The following is a 14,588-nucleotide window of genomic DNA, read 5'->3' as shown; positions in this document are numbered from 1 at the left end:
CCTAAGTGTGGGGTGGTGAATAAAATACTGATCTGGGTTCATCTGCCATTTGCTCAGTATGAGGCTTTGGGAAGTCATATTAAAAAAAAGAGAGAAGTATTTCATCAATGGAAAAGTACGGAGAACAGCATAATGAGCATCTGTATCCCAGATATATCCAATCTCAGTCCAATTTGAAGTTGTGCTGTATTAGTTTCTGTTTTTCTTAATACGTAAAGTGATACATTTGCATTAGAAATCTCCTGTGTTCCTGACTCCATTACCCCCTCTCTCCAATTGTGTTGGTCATTTCTGTGCGAGCTTTCACACTCTTACTGTATATATAGTCATGTGCTGCATAACGGGATTTTGATCAATGATGGACCACATATATGATGGTGGTCCCATAAGATTATAATGGAACTGAAAAATTCCTATTGCCTAGTAACATTGTACTATTGTAATGTTGTAGCACAATGCATTATTCAGGTGTTTGTGGTGATGCTGGTGTACAGTATTTATAAAATCTACCGCAGTGTGCAGTCATGTCCTGGCCTTCACATTTCAATCCCCACTCACTCACTGACTCACCCAGAGCAACTTCCAGTCCTGCAGACTCCATTTAGAGTAAGTGCCCTGCACAGGGGTATCATTTTTTTTATCCTTTATGCTGTATTTTTACTGTACCTTTTATGTTTAGATGTGTTTAGATACACAAATGTGCACTATTGTGTTATACTCGCCTACAGTATTCCGTACAGTAACATGCTGTTCAGGTTTGCAGCCTGGGAGCAAAGGGCTACCCCACAGAGCCTGTGTGGAGTGGCCTGTCCCACCTGGGTTTGTATCAGTGCCTCTGTGATGTTCGCCCAATGATGAAATTGCCTAAATGCATTTCTCAGAATGTATCCCCATCATTAAGTGTTACGTGACTGTACTATGTATGTATGTATCTATTGAAGTGTACATGTTTTCAAACTTTGTGTAAATGGAACATATACTACACAACTTTCTGCAAAACCACAAAGATTGTGTTTTTGTCATTTTTCAGTGTTATGTTTTTGAGACTTATCCATGTTGACACAAGTGGTTATTACTAATCTACTCTGATGGTGATAGATATTTGAATTGTTTCTGATTGTTTTCCATTAAAAACAAGCCTGCAAAGAATGTTCCTGATTACATATCTCCTTGTGCAAATGCACAGGGTTCCTTTAGGAAATACAGTGGGAAGAAGAATTATTATTGGGTTGAAAGATATAAATGTCCTCAACTTCACTAGATTTGGCCAAATTGCTCTTCAATGTAGTTTTCCTTTATGTCCCTGACAATACTACGTATTATCAAATTGAACATTTTTACCAAATTGATTAGTGTGAAATGGTTTCAATTGCTTTAATGTTTGTTTCGCCAATTGTTAAATGATTTCAACGGTTCTTCCATCTATTTTTTATCTTTTCATATCTTTTTTCCATTTTTCTTTTGGCTTATGTGTTTTTTCTTTATTGATCTTCAGGATGTTTTATGGATACTCGACACTAATCTTTTGTCACTTATACACACTACAAGTATCTTTTCTCATTTGTGGCTTATGTGTTTAATTTATGATGTTCATTGGTGAACAGAAGACTTTAACTGCATGCAGTCAAATACATTTATCTTCACCTTTACGGTTCATAATTTTTAAAAACTTTTCAAAGAAGTCCTACTATACTCTGAGGTCATAAAGATATTTATCTGTATCCTTTTCTAAAAAGTTTAAAGTTTCCATGTCTAGGTCTTTAATCACCTGCAGTTTAACTTTGAGTTTATTTCTGTGTTAATTAGGAGAAGCTAGGTTACATTATAGAAACAACCCCAAATCTCTGAAGTTTAACCCAAATTTATGTCTTGTTTGTACTGTTGTCCACAGTGAATATGTAGGATCTCTGCTTATCACAGTCTCTCAGGGACCCTGGTTAATGGGCACTTATCTAGACAGAAGCACCCAAGGGCCCTGCAGCAAGGAAGGGAATATGACAAGTCACACACTGGCTGCTAGAGCTGTGCTTGGAGGTGACACACACCTTCTGAGCACATCTTCAGTGGCCAAAGTGAGTCATGTGACCATGTCTCGCTTCAGAAGGGACAGGGAAGTGCAGCCCCATCCTGGGCCCAGAAGGAGGAGTATTTGGTAAATGAAAATAATTTTTTTATTGGATTAATTCTTGCAACACCGTTTTTGGAAGAGGCCTTGCTTTCCTGATTGATTTATAATGCCACCTCTCTCGTACCAAGTTTTCACATTATATAGATTTTGATGTGAGCAAATGGACTGTCATCTTTGTAAACCCCCCACTTTCTCTATTCTCGCTTTAACTTTGGTTAGCCTAACTGGTCCTGGCCAGCGTACACGGCCTTGTAGTTAATGATTAGCTGTGTTCTATAAACCTACACAATGTAATCATAAAGATTCCTGTCAGTAACAGCCAGAAAGACGTAACAACCGAGATAAATATCGCACTGATGTTAGCATCAGTGCTAAGTAAGCAATCATCCACAATGATCCCTAGGAGGTGAGGTGCCTGGCACGGATTACATGCTTTGTTTCTTTGTCTTGTCAGTCAGTAGGACTTTGGCCATACATTTGACGGAAACATTTGATGTAATCACTGTTTAGTAGGGAAGAATAATGTATGCAGACTGCTGGGTTGTCTTATCCACTCCGACCCAATCTTCCCGGTAAGTAAATTACCCTACAATAAGTTCTGTATACCCAATGAATTTGCCTGCTCCATTTTTTTGGTCTGAAGACACTCTACGGTTCCATGGTCACTGTCCCTCCGCTCCACCTTCAGATACACATTGATGTGAGTGTGTTTCTGGCTTTCTCTTGGACATCATTGTTCTACTTTGTCAGTTCCACCATGATATTCCACCAGTGTTAATCACAATTGCTCTCCACAGCTCTTACTCTGATATCTTGCAGTGAATGACCCCTAACCGTGGTCTTCACCTTCAAAATTGTTTCGGCTAGTCCCAATCCTTTGTTTTTCTTATGAATTTCTAAATTGGTTTGTCTAATTTTATAAAATTCCTCCTAGGATTTTGTCTAGTGTTCCACAGCAAGTAAATACTGGTGCCAGAATATAAACTTAGGTCTCTCTGATTCCCACATGAAAAAGAAACAGAAATGTTAGCCTACGAACTGATGCCAGCAAGTGAAGACAGAGTAATTGTCTTGCTTTCTCCCCAAGCTCCTCAAGACCCAAGCAAGGACTTTGGGCCTTATTTTTGTAGCTACTATAGCACCTGTCACAGGGCTCGCCCAGAGTAAATACCACTCAGGGAGTATTTGTTAAATTTATCTGAATGTGAATGTTAAATTGTGACTGAAACACGAAGTCTGGATGCACCCAGTAGAAAGAGGCTTGAACATTCTGTGAAAATACAGAATCTGCTTCCCATAGTGAAATGGCTTGATCTCATCACTGGAGATTGGAGGGAGATCTCCAATTACAGAGTAGGGACAGAATTTCTCCTTAATCCAGAGCCAAGCATTCTGGAAATGAAAGCCGTTTCCCGTATCTTCCTAAAGCATTGATCTCTGATCATGAGTCATTTAGCTCCCAGGCACCTCCTTGTAGCTAGTTCATAAGAATTAATTAGCCTCATCACTCTAGTTATTTCTCCCTGGGGCAAATGGTCAGTGTTCATTCAACAAATACTTATTGAATGGGATTGAAGGGGAGATGGCGGCAATCTACCTCTCAATCAAGTCTGAAATGTGACCAGCTGGAAAACAGAATGCAATGGACTGTATCAAAGAAGATGTTTCTCACCTCCCAGTGGTATTTTCCCATTACCAGTATTACCCTATGACTCACAGCTCTGTTTCCTTCTCTGCCCTTTTGTAGCAGGAAAGAAAGACACTATGCTTGGCTCATGAATTGTGCTTTTTATGACTCAGTCGTCCAGCCTGTTAACATTGATTTGTTCTTGGTGGGCACTGTTGTGCAGAAGACTCTGCAAGCTACAAAGGAGAGTGTGAAGTGTGTTCTTGCTTTTCAGTTTGTCAGTGAGGCCAGAACGCAGGGCCTGGTTATTCCCCCCAACTATCTTATACTTTTGCTACCTCTGAGTGAATGACGGTGATGTGGCTTAGTTATGTGGCTAAGCCGTAGATGCACACATAGTTTTCTATGCAGCATCCATTTATTGAATGTGAAATACAGCATTATATTTTTTAAAAAACAAAGCTTAACCTTTGCTTGTATTGCTAATAATTGTATTACAAAAACACGATACCCACAGAAGAAATAATGGGAGTTACTAAGTGCCTGACTGCATTGCCCCTAGTGAAGTAGGAATATTTTTCCTGTGAGTTCCCAAATGATGTAGGTGATGTGGGATCTGCCGGCAGTCTCTGGGTGTGGGCCGGGATCGTGTCTCGTGAAGCCGAAGAATGGACACACGGACCAGAGAGAGGCAAAGAGTTGTAAAGGAAGATAGTTTATTAGAGGCAGGAGAAAAGGTTGCCGCTCCCAAGTGGGAGGGGGTCCCGAATCGGGGGTGTCCAGTGACTGAGGCAAAAGCTCTTACTTTTATACCTTCCCCTGCCTGCTTGGGGAAGGGGGCTGGCGCCTTCTAATTGAATTCATCTATTAGGTTTTTTCCTGTTTGCTCATCCTGAAGGGATTAGCAAATAACCCATCCCTACCTATCAGCTCTGCTCCTTTGTCTGGCCAGAAGGGATTTGAGATTATTTATTAACTTTAAGGCGTATTCTCTTGTCTCTGTCCTGGAGTGAAGGAGACATTCCAGTACCTCAAGTTTCAGGATATGGCTGTTTTTTTGTTTATTCCACCAGGGACCCCTCTGTCTACCTAGCAATATATTAACCAACCTGTCTCAGTAGGACAATGGCCATATTCCTGGGAGTTTCCCCCAGAGGCTGACTGAGGCGAACACCTATCCAACCCGGAAGGAGCTCTGCATTAAATAGGAAGTTGGACGAAATAGCTTCTCGGATTTCCTCTGTATTAGTTTCCTGGGGCTGTCGTAGCAAAATACCACAAACTGAACGACTTAAACAACAGAAAATTATTGCCTCACAGTTCTGGAAGCTGGAAGTCTAAGATCAAGGTGTCAGCAGGGCTACGCTCCCTGTAAAGGCACGAGGGAAGGGGCCATTTTTTTCCAGGCCTCTTTTCAAGTTTTTAGCAGTTCCTTGACTTGTGGCAGCATAACGCCAACCTTCACATTGTGTTCTCCCTGTGCCTCTGGGTCCAAATTTTCCCTTTTCATAAGGACACCAGTCATATTGAGTTAGGGCCCATCCTACTCCAGTAGAACTTCCCCTTAACTAGTTACATGTGCAACAACCCTGTGTCCAAAGAAAGTCACATTTTTAGGTACTAGGGGCCAGTATGTCAACATATGAATTTTGAGGGGACACAATTCAACCCAACACTTTCCAACTCTGCAATTAATATAAAACTCAAGAAATATAAAAGTCTAATTAAAATGAATAGTCATTTACACTGTTTCTTAACCCTTTTTAGGTATTGCTCATCTAACCTTGGTATTCCCTATGTCTGGGCTTAAAGAGAACACATCTTTCTTTTCACCCTGAATTCCTCTCAGAAATCCATTAGCTTTCCCATGTTTCTTTAGCTCCGCAGAGGACTAACTGCCAACCACCTTTGCTTCCCTCTATCAAAAGATGCTTGAACCTGCTTGTACTTAATGGAAGTATAATCTGGGATTTAGATCAGCAGTTAATTTGATTTTCTCAGTAATCCCTCTGCTCTCTCTTTGTCTCTGTTTTTGTCAGCCCGACATTCTGGCACTGTCTCTTTCCAATCGGAGGGGAAGATCTTCACATCAACATTAGCAGTTTTCCCTTTAAACCTTGAGTGTGTGTGTGGATGGTCCCCTAGCACCCAGCTCATACTCAGGATTTCAAACAAACTCCCACAAAACTCAGCAACACCAGATCCTCCCATTACCAACCCCCACTTAATCAGAATCCAGTGAAACTGAAGTAAGAGTATTTGAGTCCCCAAATGATGTAGGTGATGTTGGATCTGCCGGCAGTTTCTGGGTGTGGGCCAGGATCGTGTCTCGTGAAGCCAAAGAATGGACACACGGACCAGGGAGAGGCAAAGAGTTGTAAAGGAAGACAGTTTATTAGAGGCAGGAGAAGAGGTTGCAGCTCCCGAGCAGGAGGGGGTCCCGAATGGGGGTGCCCAGTGACTGAGGCAAAAGCTCTTACTTTTATACCTTCCCCTGCCTGCTTGGGGAAGGGGGCTGGAGGTTTCTAATTGAATTCATCTATCAGGTTTGTCCTGTTTGTCCATCCTGAAGGGATTAACGAAATAACCCATCCCTATCTCTCAGATCTGCTCCTTTGGCAAGAAGCGACTTGAAATTATTTATTAACCTCTCATGTCTCTGTCCTGGAGTGAAGGAGACATTCCAGGACCTGGAGTTTCAGGACATGGCTGCTTTTTTGTGTATTCCACCAGGGACCTTCCAGTGTACCTAACGACATGCTCACTAACCTGTCTCAAAACTTTGAAATAAAAGCGTTTAAAATATGATGAATGATTCTGTCATAGGAAGACAAAGGCAAAACAATTTATTGGAAAAAAAATCTTGTTCAATGGGTTTCTCTGGTAATTGTGGGAATATTCTTCTTATATGTTCAAGTAAAAATAATCAGGAAAGAAATTGATGTATTCAGTAGAATTTCAACTGCAGGGCAGAAAAGCAGAAGAAGCTGGATGACTGAAGGCAACAGGTTCACAGTATCCATAGATCAGAGTGCAGGGAATTTTCATTTTTTTCTTTATACTTACCAGTATTTTCTAAATGTAATTCAACTAGCCTGCATTTCTTTAATCCCTTATCTTTCTTTTGTTAAATAAGGCACAAGGATATAAGTTCCTGTTCCTCAATGGCTGTGCTGTGTGTCATATTGTAAGGGTGAAACTCGGGAGATCAATGTAATTAAACTTAGTCAATTTACGGTTTGATTTATCCTGACATGCAGCTGTTTTCTCTTTGTTTCTCCCCTCACTGATGAACTAATTCCATTCCCTTTCTCAAGGCTACCCACACCTTACTAATCAACATCCTAATCTTCAGTCACCCAGGTATTGGGACTCAACTTCCCAACAGTTGTTGTGATACCTTTCCACTGTAGACAGTAAGATTTATCGTCATAATACTGAGACAGACCTGAGGCCTCAGAAGACCCAGGTGACGACTTCTCAGCTACCAGCCCTGAGGCCTGCTGTGCTTTGTTCTTTCCCATTTACCTGCCTATAAAACCCCTTGATCATTTTGGCTCAGGGAAGGTGGTTTTTTAGACACGAGTCTGCCATCTTCCCTAGCTGTCGGCATCTAGAATAAAGGACACTTTTTCTCCTCACCAGCCCTTGTCACTGTCATGTTTTGGACTCTTCGGGCACCAAGTGGCACTGAACCTGAGTTCGGTAACAGTATAACCTACTTAGCTCTCTTCCAGTTGAAGACGTTCACACAGTGTTGTTGAATAACTAACTATAAACGAAAGATGGTTTGGGCTGTGGAGTTTTGTATGAGAAACAGTGCAGAGTGGCCGTTTTTCTCATCTTCGTCCCCCATTATACTTCCAGTGCGTATCATATGCTATAGCCATCCTGAAGGGACATTTGGGAGCCCAAGTTTAGATGAAAATAGAAGTTTAGATTGAAGGCCAGAAATGATCCCATAAGCTGCACGTGGTAGAGGCCAGTTCTGCAAGCTGCTATCTGCCCAAGTATCTTGATAAAAGAAACTTGTTATTTTGTTGCTGGAAATCAACGAGCTGGGGGAACATGGATGGAGAGAGATTTGAGAAGTAAACCTAGATGTTTGACTTACTGGCTCTCTTACTTAATATATATATGGTGGATAACTGAGGCCTAGATCAGAACGCATATTCTTATTTCACATTCCAGGGTGAAAACAAAAGTCAACACATTTCCTCCATCCATGCAAATCTCCACAGCAATGACATAGATGGGCCTCCCAGGTATGAATGATGAGGAGCCATGACAGCTGTAAGAAACATACTACCCAGCTGCCATGACTTTTCCCAGCAACACTTCCTGTTCTTGCCGCAATGACTAACTCCGTGGTAAACTGATCTGCACACGAGTGAAATAGAAAATCTTCTTATTAAAATTCTTGTTTTATGACCTAAACAGAGGGTTTCAGGCTGCTTCCACAATGAGGGTAGAAGAATAGCCCAGAGCTCTCTAGTGGTAAATTCTCAGGGCAGCGCTGAGAGAAGTACTCAGGTGTTTCCATTAAAGCTCTTGGGCACAGAGCCACGCTTCCTGCTCCAGCTGACGCTTCCTTTTAGGCAGCATAACAAGGAACACAAACATCGACATCTCTAAATTCGAGGGGAGCATTTCCAATAGAAAGTCGAGTTCATCTCTTGCATTGCTCCAATAAGGACTCATCTGTGGGACTTCAAGACTCCTTTAACACAACGTTACAGGAATTGTTCTTTGTCCCCAAGAAGTGGCCTATCCCACTGAGATGCCACAGAGCCAAGGAACAAACTTACACCTCAGAGTTGGGACTCTTTATGCCTCCTGAAGCGTTGCATTTCTTAGAGATTTTACTCAGAAATATTTTCTTTTCCAGACAGGAAAATATCCCTTTTTATCTTCCAATTGACATGAAAAATTACAAATGGTTTTACAAGAGACCCCTCCTGTGCCTGTTCTCCCTTTGGTAGCACACCTCCATTTGTCATATTGTTGGATTTGTCCTGCTGTCAACTTGACATCAGCAGTTTGACAGCCAAGTCTGCCTTTTGTGCTCTTTTGAAAGTGAGCGTGTCATGCTGCCTACAGAAACAAAGCTTAAGACGTACACCCTGATTACAGTTTCTCAGAACTCATTTTGCTCGTCTATTGTTTTTCTTACAATACAACAAGAGTTACTGATTTGTTCAGAGAAACTGTACCACATTTTCTCTGTGCCTAACTCGTGCCTGGCAGGCAAAACAGGTGAAGCGGGTACATTGGGAAGGTGTTTCCACACAGTGTTGAGTGCATGGCCTTTATTGTTTGGGGTCCCCTTCCCTCCTCTTCCTTTTCCTCCCTTCCAGCCTCCTCTTCATTCGTCTCTTCCCAGATATGAATGATTCATATGCTTCCCTCCCTCCTTCCCTCTTCTTTACTCTCTTTCTTCCAAGGAATAAATGCTTCTTAGAATTCATGGCTTCCTTAGGGTGGAAGGAATGACAACCTATAAGGAGAGTTAGTTTTATCTTGTCCTACACCTTTATTGGAATTTTCCCAATATATAAGTTTCATTTCAAGGACTCGCCCTCTCTCTACCTCCTCTACAAATATTTTCCAGAGCCTATCACTGGTAACTTTCTTCATGGAATGCTTTCGTGAAGGTTGGAAAGCCAGACAAGGCATTTTCAGCGTGGCTGCCTCGATCTTGTCACTGAAAACAGGGCACTGCCAACTATGATTCCCGCTGTGATGTGAGAAAGACGAAGTGGTTTTTTTTTCGTTTCTTTTATTCTGTCTTTTTTTTATACCTGACAATTTTCTCCAACTCACCTGAGATTTAATTGTAACTTCATGATTCTTTACATGTTTTGACATTTGAGAAATCAAAATGTCAGTGAGATTACCTCCTTGCAGCGTTTGATCAGATCTCACACAGACTTTACCAAAACAGTGATTAGTTCTGCCTGTCTGTTTTCTGTTGAATGGGGACTTAAAAGATGGGTTCAGCTTTGAGTCTGTCAACCTGGGAACAGGATGGGGGGAGAATCAGAAGGTCTGCATTCTCATCTGCTCTGCCACTACTACTGCTGTGTTCAGAGGAAGCCATATGCTTTCTCTGTCTCCGTCTCCCTCTCTGTAAAATAATCATAAAGGTCCCTTTCAAAGTGGATGTTGGCTCCATGCCCATTTTTTACATACCAGAAAGTCCTTTCTTGTACTTTCAAGCATCTCTCTGACATAAAGTCAGATAAAGTCTAGAGAGTCAGTAAAAGTTAGAGGCGTCAACAAGTTTCTCAGCTTTGGGTCAGAGGTTAATTTCCTGTCATCACCAGAAAACATTTGTTAGGTGCTCATCTGCATGGGTCCTGGGTGACCTGCCACCCCATTTGTCTGCACAGTATGCCACTAGACTTTGAGCAACTCTTTCCTCGGTTTCTTTTCCTCTATTTGTGAAATGGGCACATTGATTTCTATCTCCCCTATTTCAGAAAGCAGTTATTAGATTACGAGGAATGCCTTAAAATGTTCTGACTTCATTAGGAAAACAAGAATCTTTTTCTGTTTTCCTGTTGTATAAGTTCTTGTGGGCGGGATAAGAACCAAAATGTATCCCCCCAGACATTAGTATGTGGTACAGGCATACCTCGGAGATATTGCGGGCTTCCTCCCAAACCACTGCAATAAAGACAGTATTGCAATGAAGGGAGCCATAATCTTTTTGCTGGTGGAGGAGCTTGCCTTCAATTTTTTAAAAAAAACAAACATTTGTGAAATGCAATAAAGTGAATCGCAATAAAATGAGGTATGTCTGTATTAATCATATAAAGGATGGCGTTGTCATAGTGTTTGAAATAGCCATTAGCCTCAAATAGCACGCTAAAGATACTTCTGGTTGGATGAACTCGACCACATTGCAAGCTAGAGAAATAAATGATGCAATCAAGTTTGTTTGTTTTTTTGTTTTTGTTTTTTTAAGGAGAGAAAAATCTATCATTGTATGCTGGAAATGGACGTGTCCATATCACGAAAAGTAAGTTACTTCAATGAAATTACTGTTACCCCCATTACCTTTCTATAATATGGCACCTGAGGTTAAGTATCATAGGAGATGAATTAGTACCATAGGCTAATTTTGAGTGGAACAGCCTCAGATCTTTTTCTGCATCTGCTGTCAGAGCTAGCGTCACTCCTCCTGGCTGCGTCTAGGAAACACAGCCCCATCCAGCAGCATGCCCAGCTCCTCCTGCCACAACGGTCACAGACCCCAGATGGCTCCCACTATGGCTGCCCTTTCTGTAATCCGCCTCCTGCCCGCCCCAGTGCTCTCGTGGGTTTGCTGCCTCCGCTGACAGATGTCATCAGCTGTATTTCCAAAGCCCTCACTGTGCCTGTCCTGTTAAGCTTGTGCATGTGTTTGAAACACGCAGGGAATTCAGAGACACGGGTCTGCTTAAACACAAGCACTGCTGTTGCCCTCTGACACATGAAGGCTGTCTATGAATATCCTCTACAGAATGGGGCTCATCGGGGCAAGGTTTACAGGCTTCCCCAAATTTAGGATAGAAAAGGCATCTTCATTTTTCATTAGAGTTGACCTTAGTGCTAGGTGGGCACTGTTGAATAACTATGATATACACCTGAAACTAACATAATATTGTATGTTACCTATATGTTAATAAAAATCTTTAAAAAAAAAACGAAAAGAAAAGGCATCTTATGAGAGTGGGTTCCGCTCAGTACACTCTTCTGTCTTTACTCTGAAGCCCTTGACTCCATCTTTATTTCCTTCTGCTCACAATCAGTTTTCGATAGGTGAAATCTCTCTATATGCTCTTTCACGGTGTTTTGCTGCTTACAACAACTAGAGTTGTTGTCAGGAATTAGCACGTTCTGTACTACAGATCAATCTGACTTTCACCAAGGTGACAGGTGTCACAATAGAATCACATTGAACTATAGTAACCAGTATGAAAAATCAGGATTGCGTGTGTAGGACTGATGCACAGCGTATGATATGAATGTCTACAGAGGTGGAAATAGACAGGACATGTTGGATGTGTGTGTGTGTGTGTGTGTGTGTGTTGCATTTTATTTCAATCTTTCCCAAGGAATAATGAATTCACTAATAAACCTATTATGCAAACAATTTGAATTAGCAATGACAACTTTTTTACCTGTGTCTAAAGCTTTACAGATTACAAAACGTCCCAACATTCCTATAAACCAAATAAGTAGGCAAGAATCGATTAGCAATGATTTTTAACAGTGACCTGCTGTTAGTCACTCAGCCTTAGATACTCAAAAACATGCTCTAGGACTTTATCTCTGTTGACTCGCTGTTCTCCAACCCTTCCAGAAGCAAATTGGGCTGGCTTTCCAAGTTTCCGGTTGTCTTGTGGTTGTAGAGTTTCCATTCCTAACCATACTGGGGTCAGTTCAGAATTAAATCCCATTTGGTGTGCTTCTTTTCTGAAACAGGTTGCGGAACGCCATCTGGCCACAGCTCCCAGAATTTCTACTTGCTTGTTTGAGTATGCCTGAATATGCCACATGGTTTCCAGCTGGGGATGAGGTGTTTCAAGACAGGGGAGGTATGAATGATTGTCCTAGGGAACTAAGGTAGAGCTTAGCTGGTTGATTACCAACTAACCTGTTTTCTCTTCTTCCTGGACATTGACTAAACTACCTTCCCCAACTAGCTTGCAGTTTTAAACCTTTATTTTTTTAAGTCACTGAGATTGCTGTGTTTATTTGTTTTGGCAACTATCAGTTATCTTACCTCATACAATAACCTTTAAGGTTCCATCCAGTCCTGACATTCTAGGATTCTAAATCTTGAAACAACATTCAGTTGTGATTACTTGTGACTTTCTCACCACTGGTAGTTGATTCTTTTTATGTTTTTTGTTGTTGTTGTTGTTGTTGTTGTTGTTCTCATTCTGGTTTTCCACAGGATTTCCATCATCCTCTTGTTATTTTTATAGAGTTTTTGATTCACTCATGGACAAGGAAATGGCTAATGTGGGTTTAACCTATCCAGCTATCTGGCTCAAAAGCAAGCATGCTTTGTGGACCAGCATTCAGCTTGCTGTGGTTGCCACATGGGTCAAGGGCATAGGCTGAGTATATGGAGCAAAGCCTAGCAGGAAATAACTGATACAGCCCGAGTGTGGTGATAACATGGTGCTTGACAGAGCAGACTACAGGGCCCAAAGTGGAGATGGGGCAGGGTGATGGAATCAATAGGACCATGGTGCCTGCTGAGAGTTACCTGCAGGAGATGGCCAGGCTCTGATTTCCCCAATTCCACTAACTCTGAGTTCTATTTCCCCACATATTGACTCACTGCAGAAGCCAAGGACGCAAGTGCTAAATGGCTCTAACATTCCTTCTGGTGTTTCCAAGTGGGTCCCTAATACTCAGCATAATTGCTAAGTCATTAATAGAAGCACAGGGTTCAGATTTGAAGAAGGACTTAATGCAATGTGTTTTGAGTGGTAACTAATTATTGATAAACCAAGGGTACCAACCCTAATTAGCATAGCCTCTTCCTGAGAAATTAGCTGTTATAATAGCTTTAGAATATGTTTGAGTAGAGCTCTTTCAAAGGGAAAGTCACCATCATCATCTTTAGAATCTGAATAAAGGTTAGAATCCTGGTTCAAGAGGTTAAAAGTCTTGACCAATACCCTGACTCTTCATTTTAATGTATATAATAGATTGTGATGAATGAGTCTGCTCAGCTTCTCATCTGGGTGGTGGTTGTGTGTGTGAGTGTGTGTGTGAGTGTGTGTGTGAGTGTGTGTGAGTGTGTGTGTGAGTGTGTGTGTATGTGAGTATGCTTGAGAGAGACAGAGAGAGAAGAGAGAGACAGAGAGAAGTTTTCATCAAAGACTTTCAGATAAAATTATTTTTATGACATAATATTTGTCAGTTACTCTTGACCCCAATCAATGATCGATCATATTCTAATACACAAATATGAATACTGGAGTGCTTTATTTAATTTAAAAGTTTGCATTGTTTGAATATTCAAAGTCTTCAGGTAAATAAATATAAAGTGTTTATTATTTTAATAAACACTGGAGGTGAGAATTATTCAGCTGTGGCATAGAGTATCTGAGGGTTTTTTTTCTTTTCTTCTGCTCGCCTCTTTGATGTTGCATAAGCTATTAACAAATATCAGTTGCTGTTGACATCCAAACCAACAAACATATTTAGTACAATACACCAGAGGCTGAGAAGTAAAGCTTTTAATTAACCTTTGGGGAATTTTCTAAGATTATAGGTTTAAGAAAAAAAAATTAGAGGCAGGAAGTTCCCTGACAAAGGTAACACGTGCATTTATCTTCTGACATTTGGATGTGACCACAGAGCAGAAATGACCTCTCATGTGCCCATATAAGGCAGTACACTACCATGAAAAAAATGCATTCATGATCCTTCCCTGCTGAAAAGAACACTAACGTCCAAAACTATGTTACTGTGATTAGTCTGAAATTTCAAAAGCCCACCAGCTCTAGGCAAAGTTGTGAGAAGGTGTGCTCTGCTCCCTCCTTCATTTTGACGTCTCTCTTTACTCAGAGTACCTCCTTTCTCCAGGACCTATTTTTCCAGGATTCTAGGAGCCCTGTCCTTGCGAGTAGCCCCTTCCACCACCACCACCCCCTTACCTGGTTCCAAGCTTGCCCATCAGGACACCCATCCCTTGCTCTCTACTTTCCAGCATAATGAACATTTCTGCATTCCAGACAAGGCACTCAGTGCGTTGCATTTACTCCCTAAGACCACACTCTGCAGTAGACATTAGTGTTCCTACTGGGTAAGTAAGGAAGCTGA

The sequence above is a fragment of the Rhinolophus sinicus genome, linkage group LG06 (assembly GCF_036562045.2).
Source record: "Rhinolophus sinicus isolate RSC01 linkage group LG06, ASM3656204v1, whole genome shotgun sequence".
NCBI classification, from domain to species: Eukaryota; Metazoa; Chordata; class Mammalia; order Chiroptera; family Rhinolophidae; genus Rhinolophus; species Rhinolophus sinicus.
The sequence above is the reverse complement of the archived record's forward strand: the minus strand, read 5'-3'. Positions refer to the sequence as shown.